The following is a 13027-nucleotide window of genomic DNA, read 5'->3' on the forward strand; positions in this document are numbered from 1 at the left end:
ACACAGCAGACATTAGTAAGGCTTTTCTCAGAATAGGACTGCGAGATGAGGATAGGAAATTTACAAAATTCCTCTGGCCTCATGATCCTCAAAATGAGGATAGTCCATTGAAAACTTACTGTTTCCGATCGGTGCTCTTTGGCTCTTGTGCTAGTCCTTTCCTACTTTGCAACACTTTAAAGCATCATTTTGAAAATGCCAAATGTCCAAAAATAGGGCAGGCTTTTTATGTGGATAATTTGCAAGGTGTTGCTGATACAGAGTCGGAAGCTTTGAAGGCTTATGAAGTAGCCAATTCCGAATGTGGGAAGGCAAATTTGCCGTTACAGAGCTGGAATACAAATTCACCGCTTTCGAGGAATAAAATACATGAGGACTATCCAGATTCTGACATTCCCAAAATTCAAAATGTGTTAGGTCTTAACTGTGATACAACAGCTGATGTAATAAGTTTGAAATCAATTAAGTTCTCTGATGTCACTCTCACCAAGAGGTCTTTGTTAAGTCAGGTTCCCAAGCTATTTGACCCATTAGGGTTGGTCAGTCCTATAGTTATTAGGGACAAATGTTTAGTACAGTAGGCTTGGCGAGAAAAGTTAGACTGGGACACTGAATTAGGTGAGACATATGTGGAACAATGGGAACAGATTAGAAAGGAGTTTGAAACCACATCAAGCATATGTATTCCCAGGAAAATAAACAGTAATGAGAAGTCGCACTTACACATATTTTGTGATGCTTCTCAAAGGGCCTATGGAGCAGTAGCTTATTGCGCAACAGGAGAGGATAGTAAGATTATAATGTCCAAAGCCAGAGTTGCGCCAATTAAAGAAAGAACCCTACCTCAAATGGAATTGGCTTCCATAGAAGTAGGAACTAAATTGGCCAGGTATATAACCACTACTCTTGATACTCAGTTTGAGGATATTTACATATGGACTGACAGTGAGATTTGTCTTTACTGGATAGGGAAGGAAGACAGTAAAATTCCTTTCGTCTGTAATAGAGTGAAGACTATTAAAGAGCTGTCTTCCAAATTTAATTTCATGCATGTGTCCTCCAAACAAAATCCAGCTGATCTGCTCTCGAGAGGTTCGACCATAAGGAGACTGAGCAAAGATAACATGTGGTTTAAAGGTCCTAAATGGTTACTCACTAAGGATTGGTCTGAACAGAAACAGTACAGTATTGCTGAGATTAGTGTAGTGAACTTGGATCCTATAGTACCTGAGCCAGAAGTAATTGACATCAGCCGATTCTCGTCAATAAGACAACTTCTAAATACTACTAAATTGGTTGTTGAATTTTTGAATAAGAAGGTGGGGTTTCAGAAATTAGATCGCCTAGAATACTGGCTGAAAAGAGTACAAAGAAATTCTTACGGGGAAATATATAAACTTTTAGGCCAAGACACTGGAAAAGGGAATAAGCTGATGAAGAATTTAGGCTTGTTCTTAGACGGAAAGGGTCTAATAAGATGTCGAGGCCGACTGGTAAAGGCTGACTTGCCCATCCATACCAAACATCCCATTTTATTACCTAAGAGTGGATGCTTTGTACAACTTATTATAAAGGAAGCCCATGATTCCACTCTCCATGGAGGTGTACTGCAGACCTTAGCCCAAATTCGGGAAAGGTACTGGATTCCTAAGGATAGACAGGTTATTAAAAAATATCTCAAAAACTGCATCATTTGTAGAAGGTATGAGCAGAGGCCTTATATCTACCCAAGGCCCACCAGCCCTACCGAAGGATAGGGTGAACATAAGTCGGCCCTTCCATATAACAGGAGTGGACTACACAGGGGTTATAACTGTTACGGGTGAGGAAACTCCCCATAAAGTTTACATTTGTTTATTTACTTGTGCCTACACAAGGGCAGTCCATCTAGAACTAGTGGAAGACCTAAGCTCTGAGACATTCCTCAATGTCTTTCACAGATTTGCCGCTAGAAGGTCTTGTCCTGGCAAGTTAATAAGCGACAACGGAACTAATTTCGTTGGAGCAGCACCCTTACTGTTAAACCTAATGAAGGACCCAAAGGTTAAGTCGGCGCTGGAAATCCGAAATTGTATTTGGCAGTTCACAGCTCCAAGAGCTCCATGGCAAAATGGATTTACCGAAAGAATGATTGGTATTGTCAAGAACTGCCTGAGGAAAACATTCCATAGAACTAAGATCACGAGAGAAGATTTAAGAACGGTAATAACTGAAATTGAAACCAGGGTTAATAATAGACCTCTGACTTATCAAGATGACACTAGCGACTCGCTAGAGGCCTTAACACCGGCTCACATGTTATATGGCAGGAAGCTCCATCCGATGCCTTGTGTGGATATCCAAGAAGAAGTTGATGATCCTAACATAGAAAATAATGATTTAGGACAACATCTGCGGGAGGGATATCAACGTCTGAAAAGGGTGCTGGATACTTGGAATAGACATTGGAACGAAGAGTATCTTTTGAGCCTATGCGAGAGGTTTTATGGAGCTTATTAACATAGGAGATGTGGTCTTAGTGATGACTGAACAGCCAAGATCCCAGTGGCCATTAGCTAAAGTGATCTCCACACACCCAGATTCTGAAGGGGTGCTGAGACTCGTAAAAATAAAATGCAGGGGACATACCAGTATAAAAACTATTGATAAACTGGTACCCCTTGAGTTAGCAGCCACTCCGGATCCAGAGGATGGTGAAGATCAAACGAGTCAAGAGGCGCGACCTAGTAGGGCTGCAGCACAGGGTTCTCGAGAACTATGGAGGGAACTCTTGGCTAAGGATCATATTACATGATACAACGTATCATTTTCCGCCGGCCCCAAAACTGTGGGAAATATTTTCCACCAGAGCAGTTGTGCTCTCTATTTTCATCATAGTTATCCCTGGTTAAAGGCAGAGGAAAAATTGAGACCATTGTTAATTGTTCAAGCGGTTTTAATAACCCAGGAATTACGTTCTCTTTAATAATTCTTGCTATTGATAAATTAAATGCTACTGCTTTTAACCCCCGTGGACAACTATACATTGTAAATACATGTAATTATGTGGTATTTTCCTCTGACCTAAACTGCGTCTGCGTGTTAGAATGACGTGGCGAGTAGGGAAAGATTCTCCTGTTTAGCAGATGTGGAATTAAGATATTTACACAGTTAAAGGGAATATTTGATCAAATTTTAGTTTAAGTAAAACTAAGATTAATTTGTTAGATTTACCCTGTACATATCATGATGTAATTTAACTGTATTTAGTACTGTAAATAATTAATAGTTGGCAACCTACCATTCTGTGAGGGAGGTGGGTCCTGCCGCACACTGCACTCTTTTCCTAGTCACTCTCAAGCTAAGACGGTTGTATATACGCACCATAAGGACGCTTGCTTGCTCAAGCAGTTACACTAACCATCCTCATCGACATCGGTTATCGATCACTCCCTCTTCACTAGCTAAGTATCCTTTATGAATTGGCCAATTCAAGGGGGGATTAGCTATGAGATAGAAGAGAAATAGTTATTGTAGGTGAGTTAAGGATAAGTTACGTTTCGCCTAACTCTATGAGACTTGTTTGATTTACTTAAGAACAACTTTATAGACAGTAATGACCTACGAGTTGTTTATTAGTAAATACCAGAAATTTCTTACATAGCGGTGCCCCGGCAGAGACACCGACTTGTATACATTAAATATTTTTCACATTTTGGTGCCCAGAAAGAGGGCCCCGATTTGTTTACTAGAACTATTAAATATTTTTCACATGGAGCTTGTCTGATCTCAATAAATTGCTTGCTGGACATCTTTCCTGGCTTATGCAAGATGAAAAAAATGACAATTTTCTCTTGTTCATCTAGTATGTGGCGCTTGACGAACATTTGTTTGCACTGACTGACTAATGAAATTACATCAATGCGATCTTTTTCTGTGCCAGAGAATTTTGGGGCAGTTTTATCTTCATGGTACACGTACACATGAGGTGGGGTTGTTAGATCCGCGGTATTTGTTTCGTGATTCATTTTCACTGTTTGCTCTGTTAATTTAACTTAGACTTGTTTATCGTTGTGTGAGGGAATGGTGGAATATATTCGGCCGGAACGGTGAACCCTGTTAAGTGTATTGGCATACGTGTGCAAGTCAGCAACAAAGTCCTCACTTGCTAAGTCAGAGGGGGTTTCCCACTCATCATCTGGAACTGACGTATTTGTTTCTTGGTCTTTAATTTGTAGTGATGTACAAGGGGTGTGTTGCCTTGGTGCTCTCCTAATTGTGAATCTGTTGTTGTGGCTAATTGTGTGTCATCTGGTGTGTTGCCTTGGTGCTCTCCTAATTGTGAGTCTGTTGTTGTGGCTAATTGTGTGTCATCTGGTATTAACGTGAGTGGTGGCGAAAATATTCCTGTCATTAAGATATGGTGTTATGAAATACGCCTTTTGTTTATTTATGTCCTAACTAAAAAGATGAGTAAATGAGTTGTAATAAATGATAGATAGCGAGTGTATAAGTGTATATATAGAAATAAGTAAAGAAGTTGAATATAGCTAATTTTAGCACTGAGAAGAAATGAGTAAGTATAATTTTATCCACTTGATACAGATCGTAGAGGTGTGTCGATGCAAATGTCGATCTCGGAAGAAAAATGCAGGGTTGACTGAAGATCTCTTGATAAACCTAGTGCTGTGTTGATGGACGATAGTACTCAGGAAATTCCATGGCCTGGTGCTTGTGGTGGTTAACAGCTGTCACAGGCAAACCTCAGCATAAACGTCAAATTTCCAACTCAATACTGTGGAAATAAATGAGTATGAGTAGGAGCTATGTGAATAATGAGTAATGAGTAGTGGGTGAGAAGTGCCTGGTGTCAGTCACACGTTGTTTGGCGTGGCAAACTCGCCTTGTGATGTCATCTCAGCACATGGTGACGTCGGCTTCCCACACTGGTAGCTGTGGTGAATACTGAGTAGCGATGCGTAACCTGGGTGAATAAAGGTGAGTAAGTCGCGTTATAAATGTAGCTCTGGTGTTTTGCTGCGTGTCTTGACCTCTACATCAGTGATGGAGGTAGGCGGGAGAGAGTGGTGGGGGTTTGTGTGCTTGGTGCTTTGGTCTTTCCTCTTCTTTACTTGCTTTGTTTTTTATTCTTCTTGCTGCTGCTTGAAGTTACGTGAAGATTATAGTTGTTTTGTAGACTTGTAGGCTATTTGCATTGTAGGCTGTATTTTGTTGGAATTCACTGTAGAACTGAAGCTAATCTTGTAGAGTCTCACCTGCTTTTGTAGAAATTCGCTTTTGATTCGGAGACGATGTCCGTAGTTCCGCTTGCCACCAAATAATGTCATAAAAGACTGTGTAGTTACTTGTAGAGAAGGTTTGTTGTTTAGTTGTCACTCTCGATTTCTTGTAGTAGGAGTTAAAGATGAATACAATGAGTGGATCTTAATTTATTATTTTCAGAGAAATCTAAGTTGAGCAGGGTATGTCTTACAGAGACAATATAATAAGTAAGTCTAGTTGAGCCCCTCTTTCTTGTTCACTCTCTCCACTACCTGTCGGTTCAAATGCTAGCCTCCTTCTGAGGTCTCTTTCCTAAATTCTGGTGAAACAGGGGTCGTGTCACGTGTGTTACACTGTGGTTGGAAAGTTCCAGAAACCTGTGTGTGAGTATGTGTGTATGTCACTAGGCTTTGTTCGCCTGGTATCTCGCTGACACACTACCTACATCATCCCCTGACTCTGCTACTTCCTATCTGTCGTCAACATTTCCTCAGTTAACTTGTGAGATCATTTCCCTTTCCCAGGCCTGCATGGAGCTGTCTATCTACCTATTTATCTATCTATCTATTATGATTTGTAATTATAATATGGACCCATAACATATATATATATATATATATATATATATATATATATATATATATATATATATATATATATATATATATATGGATCTTAAAGGGATTCTAATGCAAAACAGTGTGTCTCAAAAATCTTTAAGACATCAGATAAATCATAATGATCACAGGAAATCTTTTAAATCCATAATCTGTGGACTCTGGAAAAAAGATGTCATGTTTTGGATTAGATCGTCATTATAAAGTGCTAGTCGCCACTTTTTACAATTAATGATGTAATTTTCTAATGAGCATTGCACCTTGTTGAACTCTGGAAGTAATTCCATATGAAAGATAATTATTGTATTGAAACCTGGGGCTAGGAAATCAATTTCAGTTGATAATACTTCAAGTTTTATAGTGTATGAGGCGCTACAGGCCACAATGGGACACTGCTAGGTTGGCACTACGTCAGATTTTGTTAACCCCTTAACCGCGGGGCGTCACTTTTGTGACGCTTGGGAGCAAGGGATCATACCGCGGGGCGTCACTTTTGTGATTCTGTGTTATTTTGAATTCACCCGGGCTTCCAAGTGGGGGCTTGTATCATCTATCAGTACTGCCAATGTCCAACACTAGTCAGCACTCCTAATCTCATCTGTACTCCCATCCATTGTTGACAATTTAGCCATTTCTCCCCGTTCTTGACTCCCCTCCCTACCCCCCCTCCATTACACTATCCTCTCGCCTGCCCGGCCGTGCTACGCTAAGTAAATCTTCCCTGGAATTTTTCACTGATTTCATCCATTGAAATAAACCCTATGCCCTATTCTTATACCAAATAATATATACAAAAAAGAAATAAGGTAAGTGAGAGTGACATACACCTGGAAATGGCTAATTATCACCTGACAACACCTCACATGCACTCGTTCGCTAATTTTCGCTGTTTTTTTCCCCTTGAAATATGCCATATAATCTATTTTCGTAATAAATATACATATAAGGAGGGAAGTGAGAAGCCTAAGTGATATTTACATTCACCTCGAACTGTCTAATTTATAATGTATTGTCTAGATTTCCTGCCAGTCATTTCAGTGAAATACATAGCTGTTTCAAGAGCTATGTTGGTAGCACTGAATAACCCCCAAGTAGGCTTCAACCTGGGCCGGCCTTCCTTTATCAGTTCTCTCTCATCTTCCGAAGAGGAGGTACGGCTCATCCTCTTGCTGACTTCAGGGCCTTTTTTCACCCCCATCCAAAGGGCCCTGTGATCTTTACCCCCTACTAAACCTCGTGTGGAAAGAGGTAAAGGGCTGACAATTGATAAAAGAGTGACTACGATCTTTCTATTGAGTAAAACAGTGCAAGTGGAATTGTAAATAATGTGTAAATAATGTGTAAACAGCAAGTGAAAGTAATGAATGTAAATATACGTGAACAATGGAAAATAGTTTTATAAGTTACTTCAAGTGACAGTGCATAACACAGTGTAAATAAAATAGAAATGTATATAACGTAAATAAAATAGAGAACGTAAAAAGAAATGTAAATGAGTAGTATTATAAGAATACGAGTATATACCCTAGGAGTAATGAAAGTGAAAGTTTCACTATAGCATGTCTGAATACTATGAGTTATGAGAGTGAAGATGAAAGTCAATGCCAGTATACAGGACGAGAAAGTGAATGCTACGTATTTTGCTGAAAGAAATTGAATCCCTACAGTGACAATAAACTAATACTACTGAAGGAAACTTATGGATAAAGACTGTAGATATATATAAGTGTTATATAGTAATAGAAATATAAAGTGTGAGGGGTTTTATGAATAATAAATGACAGAGTACCAAGAGTGAACTAGCGCAAGTGCGGCGGTCAGACACACTCATAATTTTCATTGCTTTCACAGTGGTTTTTTTTTTGGAGTATGGATCCCAAACTACTTGAAAATCATAGAGTAGTGTTTATAGTGTTAATATTTGGCTATGGTAATCATATTACGGGTTGTCGGGAAGTGTAAAGTGGAGACTTCGTTACCCAACTTCAGAGGTCTCCACAAGTCCTACGGTAACCGACGAAGGCTCAACAAACATTCCAGGAGAAAGCTGAAGGTATGTGCCATAAGCATATTTAATTTTAATATTCTAGGACTAATAACTGATTTTTGGCAAATATTTTTTGAGAGTTTGTCGGAGCCCGAATTACCCCGCGGCACACGCAAAACATCGGTAAACATGCCCGCGGTGTAGGGGTTAAGGTCCATAAGAAGTATTGACCTGTGTCGTGGATTTCGGGTTTGAACTGCCCACCCAAGACAGCACATGTCTTTATTAATAAGTTCTTGTGATATATATGGGATGATGAGTTTGGGAGGAATCTGAGTATGAAATGGGGGGAGAGTAAGAAATTGTTTTGGAAGGAGGTAAAGAAAGTAAGGCAGTGTAAAAGAGGAAATAGTAGGGGAGTGAAAGATAGGAATAATAAATTGTTGGTGGAGAAGAGAGTGAAACTGAGGAGATGGAAGGAGCACTTTGAGGATTTATTGAATGAAGAGAGTGAGAGCAGTGTGAGTATTAGTGGTTGGGGAATGGCTGGGAGAAGAAGAGATGAGAGGATGGAGGAAGAGATCAGTAGGGCAGAAGTAATGGAAGCACTGAAGATCAAGATGGGAAAGGCCCCAGGAATTGATGGAATGTGTGGTGAAATGCTGAGGTATGGGGGTGAGATTGTTGTGGAGTGCATATGGAAGTTGTGTAGATTAGCTTGGGAAGAGGAAAGGGTTCCAGAGGACTGGAAATCAGGTAAAATTGTTCCTTTATACAAAGGAAAAGGGGAGAGAGAAGTATGTGGTAACCATAGGGGTATTTGCCTTCTTAGCGTGACTGGAAAAATATATGGTAGAATACTCATTGATAGGGTTAGGCATATGACAGAGGCGCTAGCTGGAGAAGAACAAGGGGGATTTAGGAAGGGAAACGGGTATGTAGATCAGATATTTGTTCTAAGATGTTAAGTGGAGAAGTATCTAGAGAAGGGAAAGAAAGTGTATGCTGCCTTTATGGACTTGGAGAAAGCTTATGACAGAATAGATGGGCAAGGTATGTGGAAGGTATTAAGAATATATGGAGTGGAGGGGAAATTGTTGAGTGCTGTGAAGAGTATCTACGAAGGAGCTAGGACTACGGTGCGAGTGGATGGTGAGCTGAGTGAGTTCTTTGATCTCAGTGTGGGACGAAAACAGGGTTGTGTGATGTCTCCATGGCTGTTTAATATATACATGGATGGGGTTGTAAAGGAGGTGCAAGGAAGGGCAGTGGATGTGGGGGTGGCTCTAATGAATGAGGGTCAGATTTGGAAGATTCCAGTGTTTCTGTTTGCTGATGATACAATATTATTGAGTGAAGATGAATGGGAGTTGCAAGGTTTGGTGAATGAATTTGGGACAGTGTGTAGGAAGAGGAATCTGAAAGTTAATGTCAACAAGAGTGAAGTTATGATGTTTGAGAGGAATGAAGTCACAGAATGTACAGTGAGGTTGGATGGTGAGGATATGGAGAATGTGAGTGCACACCGAGAGTAGGCAACCATGCTCTCCAATACAAATTACTCTAACTATCTACACCAACCTACATGCACAGTACACACTACACTTCCTTTTCCAAAATTCAAAAAAAATCATCACTACTTCGTACTTAACACTCAGCCTCGGAGTCCCCAGGGGGGGGACCATAAATGCCCCCACCATCTGCCCATCTCCTGATGACGACTTGAGCTGCTTGGAACCACTGTCTGACTCACTTCTTCTTCATTTCTGCAACATTCGCGGCCTTTCCTCTAACTTTTGCTCTGTTGAGCACCACCTCTCCTCCTCTAAACCTCACCTTCTCTTTCTAACTGAGACTCAGCTGTCTGAGGCAACTGACAGCAAACCTTTTTCTGTATCCTCCTACTTTCTCTACGAGTATACTCATTTCAAAGCCAAAGGTGGATATTGTGTATATACACGCAACGACTTATCTTGCTCTCATGTTCCAGAACTCGATTCTTCTGACTTCTCTACACTCTGGCTTTGGCTTTCCTGTCATTCTCTGACTAAATATATCTGTGCTGTTTACTTATCCCCTAACTTTACTATCAAAAATTTTTTGACTACATTACTTCTGCGATGGAACACATTCTATCCATTTCTCCTTTCAATGAAATCTCCATTTTAAGAGATTTCAAAGTTCACCTCCTCCTTTGGCTCTCCTCTCCTTTCACTGATCCACCTGGTGAACAAGCCTACATCTTTTCTATCCTTAATGACCTAGAGCAGCCTGTACAGCACCCTACCCATATCCCAGACTGCCTTGGAGAGAGCTCCAACATACATGACCTCTTTCTTACAACTAATCCTTCTGCTTACTCTGTTAATCTTTTCTCTCTGTTGGGCTCTTCCGATCACAACCTTATCACCTACACCTATCCTATCACTCCGGTACAGCCTGTGGACCCTCCAAAGAAACGTCTGTGGCACTTTTGAGCTGCGGATTGGGAGGCCCTCAGGCAGTGCTTCTTTGATTTTCCCTGGAATAATTATTGCTTCCATGACCGGGAGCCATCTGATTGTGCCTTATGCATTAAGGAGGTTATTCTTTCGGGCATGGAAGCATACATTCCTTCTCTCGTATCCTTTGTCTAATGCAAGAAAGCCTTAGTTTAACCCGCCCTGTCCCAACCACTTTTCCACCACTGACTCCCCCCAGTCTCGACCATTTTGGGAAAAAAAATTTTTTGGCTCAAACCTATGCTTTTGGTGAGAAACACCAAAAAACCATAGAGGAATCGCTCATCTGAGGTTTAAAATACTCGATACAAGTAGCAGTACCTCCTCACCTAACTGTGTTTTCAGGCTGGCTCCAAAGAAAACGAGTTCTATGGGAGGGTAACCATTCCACACCACTCATAAACGGTATTTATTTATTTATTTGGTACGAATTTATATGTAGTATGAGAGTATATTGGTTTTCACACAGTAATGTAAGCAATATAAGCATTGTTTCACTCACGAAACACATCAACATACCTGACCCTTTTTGGTGACATTACCTGATCATCATTTCTGACTGTTTCTTCCTCTAATGCTATGTAAAGTTTGTCCTCCACATTGTCATCGATTGAGGAATCACTCTGGCCACGAATTTCGTACCGTGGCAGGACATGTCTTTACTGGCCAGGCCACTTGTAACAGGTGAATTGCCAAGACAATGGCATGTGGGGAGGGAAGGTCATGCTGGGTAAGGCATTGTACCTGCCTGGAATCTTGTAGAGGAAGGTGTCCCATGTATACGAACCAAAAATCACTCACAAAAATTGAAAATTGTGCAAATTAGGGACCTTGCAATTGATTCGCGTTTATGTACGTCAATGGGACTGGCAGTGACAAAACGTGTGGACGTTCATTCATGTCAAAAGGATGCGGCGGGTTAATCACGATTGTTTTAATGCTCTCCGCAACAAGGAGAAGGCCTGCAAAAGGTACTGGAGCCAGCCCACCCCTGAATCACATCATCTTTACATTTCTACCCAGAATCGTGCCAAGTCTGTTCTTTGCTCTGCTAAAAATAATTTCATCTATACTAAATGCTCTCAACTCTCCAACTTGAATTTTTCCTGTTCCTTCTGGCACCTTGCCAAAAACCTTTGTAACAACTTTACCTCATCATCCTTCCCTCCTCTTGTCTACTTTGATGGTTCTGTAGCTCTTTCTTCTACTGATAATGCAGATCTCTTCACTCAGGCTTTCTCCTCCAATTCCACCTTAGACGATTCCGGTGCTGTTCCTCCATCACTTCCCCCCCTCTGACTTCCTCATGGCTGACATTAAAATTTTGTCAGCTGATGTATTTTCTGCCATCACTGGCCTCAATACTAACAAGGCATATAGGCCTGATGGAGTCCCTCCTGTTGTTCGCAAGAACTGTGTTTCTGTGCTTACACCCTGCCTAGGTAAACTATTTTGCCTTTGTCTGTCAACTTGTACCTTTCGTTATTGCTGGAAGTTTGCTCTCATTCAGCCAGTTCCAAAGAAGGATGACCATTCCCAACTCTCTAACTATCGTCCAATTGCTTTAATATCCTTTATTTCAAAATTTTGAGAATCAATTCTTAATAGAAATATTTTAAGGCATTTTTCCTGTCACAACCTTCCTTCTAATCGTCAGTACGGGTTCCGTCAGGGATGCTTCACTTGCGATGTTCTCACCTACCTTTCAGACTCCTGGTCGTCCTCCATTCGGGACTTTGGCGAAAGCTTTGCCATTGCACTTGACATCTTAAAGGCTTCCGATCGAGTCTGGCATAAATCTTTAATTTCGAAACTGCCCTTTTATGGTTTCTATCTTTCTATCTGTCCCTTCATCTCTAGCTTCCTTTCTGGTCGTTCAATAGTCGCTGTTGTAGATGGCCAACGTTCGTCTCCTAGATCTATCAACAGTGGTGTTCCTCAGGGCTCTGTCCTATCACCAACTCTCTTCCTTTTATTCATCAATGACCTTCTAAGCTGTACATCTAACCCTATCCACTCATATGCTGATGTCTCCACCCTTCACCTCTCCATTCAGTTCCCGCAATGCCCATCTCAGCAGTTAATTCAACAAACAAAGGATGAGGCTATGGCACACCTAATGTCTGTCTTGGCTCATATCTCTGACTGAGGTAAAAATAATCTGGTTGATTTTAAAGCATCTAAGACTCAGTTCTTACACCCATCAGTCTGACAAAATCTTCCACAGGTATACCCAGTTATGTTCAGTAATATTCACCTTAATCCTGCATCATCGTTTAACATACTTGGGGTTTCATTTACTCGGGACTTATCTTGGAAAGATCATATTACATCTCTTGTAAAATCTGCTTCCAAGAGATTTGGTGTGCTAAGCCGACTCCATTCCTTCTTTACCCCAGCACAATTCTTGACCCTATTCATGGGTTTTATCCACCCCTGTGTGGAGTACAACTCTCATGTGTGGGAAGGTTCCCCACTTACAGCTCTTCTCAATACGGTGGAGTCAAAGGCCTTTTGTCTCATTAACTCTCCTCCTTTTACTGACTCCCTTCAACCTCTGTCTCTTCACCGCACTGTTGCATCTTTATCTCTTTTCTATCGCTACTTCAATGGTCACTGCTTCTCTGAACTGTCTGCTTGCATTCCTCCACCTCTACGAC

The sequence above is a fragment of the Coenobita brevimanus genome, chromosome 62 (genome assembly GCF_032717465.1).
Source record: "Coenobita brevimanus isolate Jiangsu-jjx chromosome 62, ASM3271746v2, whole genome shotgun sequence".
NCBI classification, from domain to species: domain Eukaryota; kingdom Metazoa; phylum Arthropoda; class Malacostraca; order Decapoda; family Coenobitidae; genus Coenobita; species Coenobita brevimanus.